Genomic DNA, 12,114 nt, shown 5'->3' with positions numbered 1-12,114 from the left:
ATATTTAAAGTCAAAAGGACTAGATTTAAAGGCATTCTCAATGGCCAAGTTGTAACATTTTAGGATTAAAAGTTGAGGCTGTGAAAATATGAGTTCATAATATCCAAAGGATTAAAGTGTACAAAAGTTTTTTTTATACAAAAGGAAGGTGACTATAATAGGGTTTTTGTGGTTTTTTGGGTATTTTTATTGATTCTGATAAGAAGGGCAGTCAATACAGGGGACTTTCCTTTCTTCTATTATACAATATAGCTGATATAAAGTGTAGATGTGTGCCTGTTTCTATCTGTGTAAGCAGAGAAAGAATCTACACAGGAAACTATGAATAAGGAGGAATTACAGGAAAAAGTAGAAGTTACAGAAAGACTAGGAAGGACTGATGAGCACTGGTGGTCATACATAATAGCTCACAAAAGGGGGGCTGTCTAACAGTTAAAAACCACTGGTGGTCACAAATACTCACCAAGTATTGGTTTGGCCAAAAAGTTCGTCCAGTTTTAAGTAAAAATAAAAGACACGTTTTCATTTTCACCAAGAATTTTATTGAACAATGTATTCGCTCACCGAACAAACTTTTTGGCCAGCCCGAGGGTCCAACATAATGCTTCCAGATAATACTTAAGCTTGCAGAGCAGAGCTGACCTCATGAACTCCTATTCTCTCATCTTCTAGCAGTGGTTCCCAGACCTTAGCACGCATCAGAATTACCCAGAGGACACGCTGAGATGCAGATGCCTGGGACCCATCCCCCAGAGTTTCTGATCTAGAAGGCTGAGGTTGGGGTGGGGGTCTGAGAACCTGCATTTCAAACAACTGATCAAAAGATGCTGGTTGATGCTGCTGGGTCTGGAACCACACTCTGAGGACCACTTTCCTATATGCATCACCAATCGCAGTGATGTGTTTGCTGAAGCGTAAGCAGTAGGTTCTGAATAATGGTAACATTCAGGTCACTGTCGCATAATGACTGGACAGTGTTTATAACCCTGGCCAAGCAAGAGACTAAAATTTCCTCCTTTCAAAGGAAGAAATTACATTATAAGAAGATAAAACCTGTGTGAAAGCATGAACCAGAAGTCGTATTAATGTAGCAACTGAAGTTTATCTAGAAAGATGAAGCTCGGCCTCATAACCAGTGGCAGGGATCTAAAACACTGTGAAGAGACCAAGCCATGGACCCCAACCAAGGATCAGTTAGTTTATAACTGGATAGCAGGACTTTGCCAATTTGAAAAAGTGTTCCTTTTACTTTTTCTTTTGGTCAGGCGATTTCCTGCTTATTTCCCTGGAAAAGGTTATTTGCCTGGGAAAGTCAAAATGATAACTTAAATCTTGGGATGATATCAAAGTAAGTACAGCATGCAAATAAGTACAAAAATAATGAAGAAATTAATTAAGCCCAAGGTGTTGATGTTTTAGAATAAGACGAAGCAGAAGTATACACATAAGGTTTGTAACCACTGTATTTGTATATGTCTTATTTACTATTTAAGGGTTTTGATGTATTCAAGAGAATCAGCCAAATTAAACTTGTAATGGCAATTAAGACAATTTAAACAAATCTGTAAGTAACAAGTAATGTTTAATGTCATCTATTAGGATGATGTTATTCCTCTTTAGGCACAAAAGCCTCTTGGAACTTCCAAATACCTGAGAGATTTCTGACCTCAGCCAGAAAGTCGACTATCAGGAAAGGTTTCAGAATGATGCTCCAGAGGGGGTAAAGTAGTTTACCATCTCTTACACAGCTGATTTAAAGGTGGAATGCTGTCATCCCCAAAGAATTCAACTGCAGGATCGAACATACACTGTGCAAAGTGGGGAAGAAAGTAAAATTTATTGAGCATCTACTTAGTACCAATCCAATCTCAGCACCTGGCTCACCGTGCATGCTCAATAACCGCTATCTGTAATCCTAATGCAGACAGTGTTAAAAAGGATAAAGTATTATAATAATTATGGAACACAGAAAAGAGATCGATTTACTGTACCTTGAGAAAGGAGTCAAAGAATATGCCAGGGTGAAAAGGCAGGAAGAGATTCCGTATTTTAAGCATAAGGAGGCATCTAAATACGTGGCATCTTCTGGAGACGGCAAGTTCTTACGTATGATCACAGGAAAGGATGTAGGGGGAGAGGTCATCACAAATGAGGCTGGAGAGAAAGGTTTAAGAGCAGATCATGGATAGCCTTGAATGTAGCCACACCAAGGAGCGTGGACTTATCATCTAGGTGATGGGAAGAAACAGGATCAGATCTAGGCTTTAAGAAAATCTAACTGAGCTACATACAACATGAAAAGTCTCACAAACATGAAATTGAGAGAAGAAAGCAAGGTTGAAAATGTGATTTCATTTAAAGTTCGAAACGAGACAAAATTAACCATAGTGCTTAAGGATACACATGGTAAAGCTATAAATGAAAGCAAGGAAGTGATTACCACAGAAGTCATTATATACCTGGAAGGGGGGACAGGGGTGGAGTAAGAAGGATATGATTGGGAAGGGACACACAGGGGTTTCTGAGGTGCAGTCATTTTTTTGGCCTGGGTGGTAGTAATATGGGTGTTTCCTTCATTGAACTGTATGCTATATACATATTTTGCATTGTATTATATTTCACAATAAAATGTTGTAGGATATATAATTGGGAGCATCTGGAAGGATGATGAGGTGGGCAGAGTCTGAAGACAAGGAGAGAAATCAAGAGTTGGTCACAACAGTACAGGCAAGGGAAGAGAGCTTGAGTAAGGTCACTGGTAGTGGGACAGAGAGAAAAAGAAAAGGGTATTGAGAATTACTTAGAAGTTAGGTTTCAGTGACCCATTAGAAATAGAAAGGAAAGGAGAGGAACGAATCGTGACTGTAAGATTTTTTAAGTTTTAAGCTCGGGAAGCCAGATGTTAGGCAGGAAAAACACAAAGAGCAGGAGACTCATGCAACAAAAAGAATTTGAGATATGATTCACATAGCATGTGAATTCACTCTAAAATTCACTCTTTAAAGTGGACAATTCAGTGACTTTTACTATAGTTACAAGGTTGTGCAACTATCACCATTATCTAATTCCAGACTATGTTCACCACCCAAAAAGAAACCCCATAGTCACTTACTCATGAACAGTCACTCCCCATTCCCTGAGCGTCCTCGCCCCTCAACCCTCATGTGATTTTAAGAGAATAAAAACCTGTCTTGTGGGTTAAAACTGTCTTGACACAGTAACAGTGACATTCAGTTGGTCTCAGCAGCCCAATTCCCAAAGAGATCTTGTATCAGAGCCTTAATTTGTCTCTCCACAAAGATGGGAGCTCTGGAGAAGTTGAGGAACCTTCTTTTCTCAAGATGTAGAGGGGAACATCCCCAGTCCTAGTTCAACCTTGGAAAGAGACTGAAGTCAACGGGGATCAAGGTGGCAGAGACAGGTGTCAGGTTATAGTGCCTTTCAGCCAGTGGCAGTATCGCACCCTCCAGGGTGTGGAAAGGTGTGTGTGTGTGTGACGTGGGGGGTAAGTCGTCACAATGATTGGGGAGCACTCCATGCATCAGAGGGCAGGGGACAGGGATACTAACCTCAAACAAGGCATGGGGCAGTCCTGCATAACCAAGAAGCGTCCCATCCAAAATTCCAATAGAGCTCCACCTCTCCTCTGAGAAGCAACAGGGGCAGAATTCCTATTACTTCTGAAGTCCAAAAGCCAAAATGGAGAGTTATGATCTGTAGTTGGGAACCGGGCCCAGGCCTGAGAGTGTATGGTTAAGAATAGCTTAGAGAACAGAAGATTTAAATTAGCTCACAGTGAAAAGACAGTATTAATAGAAACCCAGATATTAATAGTCATGAGTCTCAGTTAGCTGAGGAGGACCGTGGCCCAGGACATGTAGCATTCAACCATCACTTCTCTTGAGTCTTGTGCTACGTGTTAATAGCTGCAGCTTCAGGTACAGGAAAGGGTAAAGGACATATTCAGTGGTACAAACCATCAGAAAGAGTACCTGCAGGGGTATGCCCTATGGTCCATCTTAAAAAATTAAGAAGTCTCATTAGGGAGCTCTCTATATAAGCACAAACTTTTTCTCTCTCTACGCTGATTTTGTATGAAACTCTGCCATTGGCCATCCCTTTAATTCCAGCACTTGAAGACCCTGTTAAAATTGGCACTTTGCTTTCAGACATGTTTTTATATGTGAAACTCTGGGAAGCATAGGCAGCAGCAGGAGACAGTCCTTAGAGTAAAAGCGCCTCTCTTCCAGTGGTGAACACAACTAAATAAAATACACATTCACCTGTGTACCATATTGCAACAGGAACAATTTAATAGCTGAAAGTAAGTTTTGGAGTCAGCTTTGCTACTTATGAACTGCACGAACTTGGCATCTTTCGTATCACCAAGCTTCAACTATAAAATGAAGATGATAATCCGGACAGCGTTGTTGTGAGAACCAGAAGCGAAAGGCTGTTTTTTCCTTTCCCTAAATAAATGTTTTAAACTTTCCTATAAAATTCTGTTACAGTATAGAAGTGGGAACGTTTATATTTGATATGAGAACAGTTTAACAAAGGAGGAAGCATTTGAACTAGGCTTCAAACACAAGATTAGGATAGCAAATGTATTACACTAAAAGTAATAATTTATGCAACATCTTCACTGAGCCGCTGCTTTGCGCCACACCTGGGCCAGGCAGTGGGTGTTCATGACTTGGTACTGGTTATTGTATTGCTTTTATATTGCCTCAATACATTTGTTTATTCATTACTTCTTTCCACAAATACCTAAGATGCAATTAGTTTACCAGAGTAGCCAGACACCTAGAAAGCGTGAGACACCTGGACTCAGGGAGAGGTGGTAACCAGACAGGGGATGGTAGGTCCTGAGAGAGGTTCCTCCCAGAAGCTCAGGCCAGCTTAGGCAAAGGCTGGACACCTGAGACCCTGAGACGGGGTGGGAGACACAAGGAAGGAGGCACAGGTGAGTTCTGCTGACAGTTATATCTAACAAATAATGCTGTGCAGTTCTGGAGCTATTGATAGAAATCAGCTTCATGCCTTGCTGCAAATGACTAAGAATACGGACTTCCCTCCCAACTCTAGGCTTGGAAACAATTCTTTTTCCACGTCTATGTCACAAGGCAGGACATTATGTAAGACGCCCTGAATCCAATGAATGCTACAATCAACTGAATGCCCCCTGGTGTTTAATGTAAGCTCTGAGCCAGGCTGTCTTATGAAGGAAGAGGAAAAGGTGGAGGAAGAAGAGAAGGAGGAGGAGGAAAGGGGGAAAGGATGAAGTATTTCCCAATAATTCTTCAATAAGAAAATACAGGAAAGCCAGCCTCAGTGGCTGAGGAGGGCAGGAGGAGGTCGCGGGCGGGGGCGGGGGGGGGGGGGGAGATGCTGCACTTTGGTGTAAATTGCAGTTGATGAGGGATAGTTTCTCAGACTCAAGTTAGAAGTGAGAGTTCAGATTAAGTGAGGCCGTCATTGCTGCTCTGAACACCTCAGAAGGGGAGAATGGATTTATCAGGAGTGAAAAAGAAGAGCTTGTTTGGAGTCAAGAAAATAATAACAAGTCCAGCACTAGGGCTCCTTCTCCTACCAAATGCAAAGACTGCTCTGATGAGAAGTCCAAGGATCGCTCTAAAGATAAAGGAGTCAAGCGAGAAGGGTGGTGGTGGGGATAAAACTCGAAAGAGGGCTTCCCTGGTGGTGCAGTGGTTGAGAGTCCGCCTGCCGATGCAGGGGACGCAGGTTCGTGCCCCGGTCCGGGAAGATCCCACATGCCGCAGAGCGGCTGGGCCCGTGAGCCATGGCCGCTGAGCCTGTGCGTCCGGAGCCTGTGCTCTGCAACGGGAGAGGCCACAGCAGTGAGAGGCCCGCGTACCGCAAAAAAAAAAAAAAAAAAAAAAAAAAAACAACTCGAAAGAGGCGCAGCGCTTCCAGTGGTAGCAGCAGCACCAGGTCTCGGTCCAGCTCGACCTGTGGCTCGGGCTCCAGCAGCGGCTGCAGCTCATCTTCGGCATCGAGCCGCTCAGGAAGTTCCAGCACATCCCGCAGCTCCAGCTCCGGCAGCTCCCCTGGCTCTCCGAGTCCTTCTCGGCGCAGGCGTGACAACAGGCAGCGTTCCCGCTCCAAATCCAAACCACCCCAATTAGATGAAAAGAAAAGGAAAAGGCAGAGCTGCCCCCTAAACCCACCAGAGAACACATTGGGAGCCTCACCAGGAACGTGACCAAGATCACATCATGGATGTATTCTCCACCTATGGGAAAATTAGAATGATTGACGTGCCTGTAGAAAGGATGCACCCCCATCTGCCTAAAGGCTACGCATATGTGGAGTTTGAGAAACCAGATGAAGCCAAGAAGGCGCTGAAGCACACGGACAGAGGACAAGTCGTTGTTGGCCGGGAGGGCCACTGCCACTGCTGTGCTGACCCCCTGGCCTAGGCTACCCAGAGGCGAGTCGGCCCTCCCAGGAGAGTGCTGCCACTGTCCCCCATGTGGCGCAGGTCACCCCGACGGTTGAGGAGAAGGCCACGTTCCCCTCGGCGGCGCATGCAGGTCCCCCGCCCGCTGCCATCACAGGAGCCACTCCAGCTCCAACTCCTCCTGATAAGCAGGGCCACTGAAGCTCCGCCCCTGGGAGCTGCACCCCATCCAACTCACCTTTGTCACTTTTCTAGCCGAAGGAGGATCAGTAGGAAAGAAATCCCTCACTCAGGGGCAGGTTTCAAAGGTGAAGGCAGCAACTGAGACGTTTGCCCTGGTGGCAGAGTTCTGGCTGCAGGAGCATTGTTGGTTTGGGGTCATGCCGATAAAGATGCCCTCCAGTTTTCTAGCTAGACAGCTCCCACGTTTCTAGTTCCTGAGAGGCAGTTTGGTGGCAAAGCCAGCGGGGGTGAGCAGGGGGCTCCAGGTGGTGGCTCAGCCCCAGCCTGGGAGCACATTTCTCCATCCCACAGATGACCTGAGGCCAATCTGGTGGCCTGCAGAGTCCCTCAGGAAAGGGCATGCTTTTACGCAGCTGTCCCTCCTGTTAGACTGGCTCTGCTCCCCGGCTTGAGTCCTCTTCGGACCTCTAGGGTCCAATACCCCATTATCTGCCCAAAATGGTTCTTTGCACATGTACTCATGCGTGCACATGCGCGCACGCACACCCCACGTCTCCCTTTCTGTCTCTGAAATTGGTGAGCGAGTTGAGAGCCAGCTCTGCTAGGTCATCACAGAACCCCCTCTTGTACTGGTGTTCATGGTGGTCTTGCAGGTTACCTTGGCAACGTGCACATTGCTTTTTTGGCTTTTATTGTATAGTCGGTACTGTAAATTTTCTGTTTTGAGTTTTATAACTTTGTAGCATTTTAGATAATGTGTTTGCGCTTTGTTGGAAAATATGGGAAAAGCAAGAGGGAGATTATGTTGCGTTTTCTCCAAGCTGTGTGCTGTTTAGCGTAAGAATAATAACGAAATACATTTACTCTATGCCATGCACTGAACTATGCACTTTATATATATTTCATCCTTACCCATCCTATGAGTAGTTACTACTGTTATCCCATTTTACAGATGAAGAAACTGGGACATGAAGCAGCTAAGTAACTTAACCATAGGTAAAAAGCTATGAGGTACCAAAGCGAGGACTTCTGACTCTGTCTTCTGGGCTCTTCTTGCTAACCAAGGCTTCTTCTCTTAAACTCAGACTTGCCTTACATCTCTCAGCTAGGGATTTCTGCAACTTTTTAGGTCTGAAGTATTAAGACTCTCAACAAGGGTGGTAGAAGCAGGAACTAAAAATAAGACGTTATTACATAATACACTGTTTTATGTTGAATCTTATAACTAGAGGACCTTTGAGTGGTGATCTATCAGAAAAACTGGGTTCAATCATTAGTCTGCTATTTATTGTGTGATCCCAGGAAAGTTCCAGGACCTCTCTAAGACTCACGAAGAAAGTATCACCTGCTCTGTTTATCTTACGAGGTTGTAAAAAGAACCAGTCGTGTGTAAGCGTTTAGTGCGTTGGCTTTGGGACCACTCTGAAGATTTTTTAAGTTCTTCAAATGTGTGGATCAATGCAGCTGCCAGATGAACAAAGTATTACCCACTACAATAAAGCAGATAGTCCTGAGCCTGGATCAGAATCCTAGATTATTGGGAATATTAACAGCCACTCCTGCTTCACATGTGAGCCTTACGTAAAGCGCTTCATGTGATGCCTGTCTGACTCGGACGCTCGGTGAATGATCCCTTTCCTTGGCCCATCCCTGCACGAATCCCTCCTACCCCCATGCCCCCACCCCGGCTTTGTGCTTTTGTCGGTGAATTACAAGGGACTTGATACTCCATAGGCTAAGCAATAATCCAGGTAGGAACAGAACAAGAACTGTCTGGTATTCCCCCATCTCAGATCACTGGGGCTCATAAGCAACACTCATTGCCTCCCTATGATTCCTTTTTCCCATGCCCCAAATAGGCTGATTCATTTGTTCAGGGTACACCGTGGAGTCCTGCCAAATGCAAATAAACTGTCTATGGGGCACGTGCCGAGCTATGCTGGGAGCAGGCTCGTTACTGCCACAGTCACTACAACAAATAACAACAAAAGCCTCTAGGCGCAAATTAGCACACATAATAAACTTCATTCAAGAAACACAGAAGAGACCCTTAGTTGCATTTCAACTTACACAACACCATTTATCACACAAGTGCCGCGGGGCCTCTACAAACTGCAAATAAGACATTGGTACAGATTAGCTTCTACTATGCCTCAATGACTCTTCCAACTTAAATCCACCTACCCCCCCCCCCCCCACACACACACAGAGATGTGAAGGGAACACAGGGGAGACTGCAGAAAGAGTAACTGAAAAGAACTCACCGTCTGGAAATTATGAGAGAGGTCTGTGTTCTATTCCAAACTGGATTATTCCTTAGCCTCTGGACTTGGAAGTATCAAGTCCAGAAGTATCAAGTCCCCTGTAATTCATGCATAAAAGCACAAAGCCAGGAGGGAAGTAAAGGAATCATTCATTGAGCACCTGAGTCAGACAGGAATCACAGGAGGTACTTTACGTAGGACACACATGTAAACAGGGGTGCCTATTAACACTCCCAGCAAACCGAGACAAAATCACTGTGATGGTACTTGTAAACCTCTTTTCCAAAGTAATACACAATGTGTTACAAGAGGGACGAAACACCAGATACAGAGACAAATAATAATAGCTAGCATTTGAGCACATATACAATGTGCCAGTACTGTGCTAAACTCTTTACTCATGTACACTGTCTGATTTTCAATACTCACAACCACCTGGGAAGTACATGATATTATCTTCAACAAAACGAGATGCTTGAAATGGTTAAGCATCTTGCCTGGTCCGTCACCCAGGTTCAAATCCCACCTCAATCTTCTTCTGCCTGTGTGACTTCAACCAAATCCCTCAACTTTGCTATGCTTTAGCATCCTAACAGTGAACGGGGCTAAGGCCAGCCCTCCCTGCCACTCACTAAATGCTGCAAGGACTACATGTCATACAGAGGAGTAAAGTGCACGGAAAAGTATTTTGTCTTCTCCTAGGTGGACTGCAGTCAATGGCAGGCAGAGATCATTTCACAAGATCTTTTAAAATCCCTGAAAGTAAGACTGTAATGCACATGCTGAATGATTATGCATTCCTAATCACTATGAATGAGTACTGACATCAACACAAATATGAATATAATGATTACGCATTCAAGATTACAGATGAACAAAAACTGTCTCGTCGTCTTCTCAACATATTTACTGAGCACCCACTTCTGTGGCTGGCATTGTACCACATGCTGTGGAGACACACAGATGAGTATGAGGACTTGGAGAAAGACAGTAGTGCACTAAAAGCAGAGTGACTAAAATGACCATGTGGAATAAAGGTGGCAGTGAGAACTAACACAGCTCAGGTAAGGGTTCATAGTGGCAGGAAAGGAGTGACATAGGGAAGGCTGAGAAAACAGGTTGGGACAGACTGGGAAAGCTATAAATGGTTCTCTTAAAAGAATTTCCAAAGAGTCAGCAATGGGCTTCCCTGGTGGCACAGTGGTTGCAAGTCCGCCTGCCGATGCAGGCGACACGGGTTCGTGCCCCGGTCCGGGAAGATCCCACACGCTGTGGAGCGGCTGGGCCCGTGAGCCATGGCCACTGAGCCTGCGCGTCCGGAGCTTGTGCTCTGCAACGGGAGAGGCCACAACAGTGAGAGGCCCGTGTACCGCAAAAAAAAAAAAAAAAAAAATATATATATATATATAGAGAGAGAGAGTCAGCAAACCAAGGAGCTACCTTAAGAGAATCAGAGAAGCACAGTCACATGAGGGAGGAGGAGAGTAAAAGGGCAGAAGGAGAAGGGCTCTCAAGTGAACTTGAAGTCTACCCCTAAGTTCTGCTCAAGGCTAGCTGCCCATGCAATTTTTTCCCTCTCTCTCCATTCCCCTCTTCTCACTTTATATCATAAATGGTCTTTTTCTTCTTCTTTTATGCCTTTGGCCCACTTAGGTTACAAAGGGCCCTGCTTTTAGGGTGTCTCCAGGGATATTTCAACTTCTGTCTTCTTATCCATTACATAGTTATAACATCCCAGGATTATTGTGCATATAAAATGAGGTAACATATAACTGTTCAACAAATGGTGCTGGGAAAACTGGATATCCACATGCAAAAGAATGAAGATGAACCTTTATACCATACACAAAAATTAACTAAAAATGGGCTTCCCTGGTGGTGCAGTGGTTGAGAGTCCTCCTGCCGATGCAGGGGACACGGGTTCGTACCCCGGTCCGGGAAGATCCCACATGCCGCGGAGTGGCTGGGCCCGTGAGCCATGGCCGCTGGGCCTGCGCATCCGGAGCCTGTGCTCCACAACGGGAGAGGCCACGACAGTGAGAGGCCCGCGTACCGCAAAAAAAAAAAAAAAAAAAAAAAAAAAATTAACTAAAAATGGATCAAAGACTTACATGTAAGACCTAAAACCATAAAACTCTTAGAAGAAAACATATAGGAAAAGCTCCATGATGTTGGATTTGGAAATGATTTCTTAGATATAACAACAAAGGCACAGGTAACCAAAGAAAAAAAATAGGTAAATTGAACTACAGAAAAATTAAAAACTTCTGTGAATCATAGGACACAAAAGAGCAAAAAGATAACCCATGGAATGGGGGAAAATATTTGCAGATCATACATCTGATAAGGGGTTAATATCCAGAATATATAAAGAGCCGTTACAACTCAACACGATGAGAACAACAGAAACAACCTGACTAAAAAGGGGGCAGATTTGAATAGACATTTCTCCAAAGAAGATATACAAATGGCCAATAAGCACATGAAAGAATGTTCAACCTCACTAATCATTAGGGAAATGCAAATCAAAATCACAATGAGATACCACTGCACATCCACTGGGACGGTTGCTATCAAAAAAATAGAAAGTAACAAATGTGTCAAGGATGTGAAGGAATAGGAACCCTTGTGCACTGTGGTGGGAATGTAAAGTAATGTAGCTGCTATAGAAAACAGTTCGGTGGTTCCTCAAAAAATTAAAAATAGAATTTCCATATGACCCAGCCATTCCACTTCTCGGTATATACCAAAAAAAATTGAAAACAGGGTCTTGAACGATATTTGTATACCCATGTTCATAGCAGCATTATTCAAAGTAGCCAAAAGGTGGAAGCAATCCAGTGTCCATCTATGGATGCAGGGAGAAACAAAATGCAGTATATACACACAATGGAATATTATCCAGCCTTAAAAAGGGAGGAAATTCTGACACATGCAACAACATGGATGAACCTTGCAAACTTCATGCCTAGTGAAAGAAACCAATCACAAAAGGCAACTCCTGTACAATTCCACGTACATGAGGTACCTAGAGAAGTCAAACCCATAGACATAGAAAGTAGAATGGTAATTGCCAGGGGCTGGGGGAGGAGGGGATAGGGAGTTGTTGTTTAATGGGTACAGAGTTTTAGTTCTGTAAGATGAAAAGAGTTCTAGAGCTGGGTGGTGGTGGCAGTTGTACCACCATTCAAGGATGTGGATGTACTTAACGCCACTGAACTTGTACACTTAAAAATGGTCAAG

The 12,114-nt window shown here is 44.1% G+C and overlaps 1 pseudogene; it reads left to right on the top strand.

The window, feature by feature from the left end:
- The first annotated feature begins 834 nt into the window (after positions 1–834).
- Positions 835–6,749, top strand: LOC136126925 (RNA-binding protein with serine-rich domain 1-like; annotated as a pseudogene).
- The last annotated feature ends 5,365 nt before the right edge of the window (positions 6,750–12,114 follow it).

Source organism: Phocoena phocoena, chromosome 8 (genome assembly GCF_963924675.1).
Source record: "Phocoena phocoena chromosome 8, mPhoPho1.1, whole genome shotgun sequence".
In the NCBI taxonomy this organism is placed as follows: domain Eukaryota; kingdom Metazoa; phylum Chordata; class Mammalia; order Artiodactyla; family Phocoenidae; genus Phocoena; species Phocoena phocoena.
This window is presented reverse-complemented; position numbering and strand designations above follow the sequence as displayed.